Source organism: Neopelma chrysocephalum, unplaced genomic scaffold, assembly GCF_003984885.1.
Source record: "Neopelma chrysocephalum unplaced genomic scaffold, ASM398488v2 Primary Assembly neopelma1_76, whole genome shotgun sequence".
NCBI classification, from domain to species: domain Eukaryota; kingdom Metazoa; phylum Chordata; class Aves; order Passeriformes; family Pipridae; genus Neopelma; species Neopelma chrysocephalum.
The window spans coordinates 4862181-4865965 of NW_020897737.1; positions in this window are offsets into that span (position 1 = coordinate 4862181).

Sequence of the window (3785 nt, forward strand, 5' to 3'; positions counted from 1 at the left end):
GGAGTTTGTTGTAGGCTGAACTTACTGTCTCTGCCTTTTGTTTTGCTTTTTTCCTCAAGTTCTTTGATTAAACTGAGCCACTTTTGCTCCAGCTGAAGTCAATGGAAGTTTCACCTTTGATTTCGTGGAGCTTTGGCCTTCCCAATATAAAGGAATTAGCCTTTTCTGATGAGGGTAGTTAGCTGTTAATGGGTATTAAACAAGGGAAAGGCAAAGGTCATGAGTAGGAGGACCTGTATCTCCTGTACACAGATCAGATAAAGCAGAACAGAAGGGCAGAACAAGTAGACACTGATAAATGCCAACACTACAAAGCCATCAGGTAAGGCTAGATGAGGAGTGGGAAAAAGATAGGCTCCAGGATCAAGCAAAAACATTTCAGGCCAGCAGCATCACAAGAGACATTACACTGCTACCTGCCAACAGGCTCTGTAAGGAGGGGGTTGCTGCTGCCCCAGCTTGGATCCTTTTTATCTCCTGGGAGGAGAGAGACTGCCTACATCTTTAAATCTGTTGCTTTTGTGCCTCGATATCAACAGACCCTGCATACAGTATTTCTCACAACTACAAGCAGCTCTGTTTTCAACTATTCATAGGTCCAACCCAGCTGCATAAAACATACAGTTTCCATCCTAGACAGTGTTTGCCACTGGGGTCCACTCTGTTCATCTGACCATTTTGCAGATGTATCCAAGAACTGAAAGCAGCTTTAGCAGCCTGTCTGCACCCCCATTCTCTCACCACAGCACCTGCCACATTTGCTGGGAAGGATGTCCAAAAAGAGAGAGATGATATACAGAATGGAAAAGGATTTTTTTATAGATAAACAATGAGTCATTCATATTCCCTCTGAGACAGAAGCAAATCTCAGCAGCAGTAGAAAGGAACATAAATGCCAATGGAGAGGGGTTGGAGGGAACCATAATGTGCATGTTTGAGCCTCCAAACATGACCCTTTGGGGCAGTTACCTGGGTATCAAGGATTTCAGGTCCCCAAACCTTAAGCTCATTCTCAGACAAAATTAGAAAATGAGCAAGAACAGTCATAAAAGCTAAAAACAGTGCAGCACAGAATGCATTTTGTTTGTAGAAATGAAGCTCAGTTTAATATTATATTGAGACTTCTATTATTTTCTGGTGCTTTCGGATATACTTAGTAAGAAAATTATGATACTGTTGAAAATAGATACTCAAGTTCTTGCCTTGCATTTGGACATTTACTGGGGAGTGAAGTCCCTTTTGGGGGTATTAGTTGTCACAGGTGGATACAGATCAGTGAGGTATAAGACCATTTGTTTGTTTGATAGTCTGTAAAAATGTCAAGTAAATTTATCCGAGTATTTTAATGTTGAGAGATTCAAAATGCAGAAGACACAAAGAAAAGGGAGAGGGAGCAGTACAGGAAGAGTTTGAGACAGGGAATATAGAGCCTATCTTCCCATCCTTAAACTGACCCAAGTCAGTGAGGACTAGATATGGGTGGTTTGGTCCAGACACTATCTCTGTTTGGAATACAAAACAAATGTGTGCATGCCTGCAATTTAATCTGTAGCAAATACAGACTACCAAACCACTACTAAGTGGCAGAAGCATTTACTTAGCAGTTTCTCAGACAAATCTTCGCTTTGCATGATGACAGATTCCCTTGTAACAACAGTCTAGAGACTTGCTTGGTTGACTTATTGATTATTGAAAGCAGTGCTTTACTGCTGGCTTCCCCAGAAGACCATACAACATGTTTGATTTTAACTCTCCCTTGCTATTAGTAAGTGTAAATATTCATTTTCAAAATTTAAGCTTATTAGGCACGTATCTACAAAAGAATAATGGTTCATGTGAGATGAAAGTAACTGGGGATTTTGTCAGATGAGATCCAATAAGAAAATTAATATTATAAGCTGTTTTTCTCCATCTGCCATCAAGCAAAATGAGCTTAAAATATTGACATAGATTAGCCTGGGACCATTTAGGCAGTATATTCTCCATGGAACAAGATCCACTTCCGGCAAAGATAAGTATATATGTATATATATGCACATACACACTCATATTCTTACATTCATGCAGTTGGATTACTTGCATGATAGGCAGATGTGTAAGCATTTACAGAATCAAGCCTCAAAAGTACCAGGGACCCAGAGTGCTGCTGCCATGCCAGTGGCTAAACTAATGGTTACAAATGTGGTTTTTCTCTTGCTCTCTGACTGACAATTATTTTTACAGTGCAAAAGGGAATAAAATCAATTTTGAGCTTTTTTTAATACAGCTGTTGTGTCTGCCTTTTCACACTAGCAGTGCCTTAGTTATAGGGAAAAAGAGTGTGGACACAGTGCTGCAGAGGTGGGGGGCAGGGGGGCAGCAGGGCAAGTCAGAGCAGAGACCTCTCCCCATGGCCCCATCCCATTGCTCCAGAGGTGGCAAGCAGGCCTGGACTGGGGACTGTGACTACAGCCATGGGGGTGGAACAGTTCCAAGGACAAGCTGGGGGTCAGGATCAGTGAAAGATATGGACAGGAGTCGGCACAGCTGCAGAAAAGCTTGGACAGGGACCGGGGGCAAGGGCTGAAGCTGAAATGAAGCTCGTGGAGGCATCCCTGCCCCAACAAAGTTTCCTGCAGCTCTTTCTCACAAAATTCCGCCCCTGAGCTCAGCCAGGGTTACTCCACTGCACCCTGTAGCACCAGCCTTGGGCACACATCTCAATACCCTCTGGGGCTGTGCAATTTATTCAGGACCCTATCAGAGAAACACAATATTTTATATCTTTTAGAAGGCACTTTTTCTTCGGTGTTCAAAAAGAAAACAACAGTCATCATGAACAATAGCCCATGTTTTTGGTGATCTTGAATTATATTTTTCTTTCTGTTTTTTACGGGTTCTTCTTTTTTTCTGAACTGATTTCTGGTGTGCTTTTTGCCCAGGTTTTTTAGAAAAAGCTTTTAAAATCTTCGACTCTTGTATTTCTTTTAACTCCGAAAAGTGAACAGTATTGAATTGCTGCCATAAAATACAAGTCCCCTAAGGAGACAGACATGATTACCATATTAATATTCCATGTAGCAACAAATATATGAAGTGGTAACTCATTGCTCTGGGAAGAAACACACTCTGATGATTAAAGAAACACATCTAGGAGAAGGCTGCTGTTAACACCAGTATGAGTAACTGGACATAGGCATGCAACAAATTGCTTAAGAGTGGGATTTGCAAAATTTTTCTGAATGGGTGGAGACCACAAATGTGAAATTAGGCAAACCCCATCCTCCTAGAGTATTCAGTAATAAGAATGACCATAAATGTCCTTCAACTGGTATTTGTATTCACACTAGCTATGAAAAGCATAACGTAATGCCTCAAGCAGAAATAAATTTTTAAACACCTTTCTCCTTGAGAAGAGGCTTCATGAACAACTGTATATCCCACTTCATGAATGATGGAATTTTGTGGAAAGATGTCTTATATTTTGTCCTTCTTGCCTCTTAACCCACAGACTTGCATCTGTTTCTGCCATTCTTGGTACACCTTTACTCATCCTATATAAGCATTCAGCAATCCCTTATTGCAGCCTTAGAACTCTTTACTAACAGGGGTTTTGATCCTGCTCTGCCAGGTTGCTGTTGTGCAGCCAATGAAAGCATGTCTGCCCTCTATCATCCCACAGCAGTATTGCCTAAGCCCACCTTTCCATCCTGGCATCAATCTTTTCCACTCCTGTCGGGCTTCTACCACCCACCTCGAGGTGAGACAAACCCCAATGCATCCCCTCTCACACCACACTGTTCTGA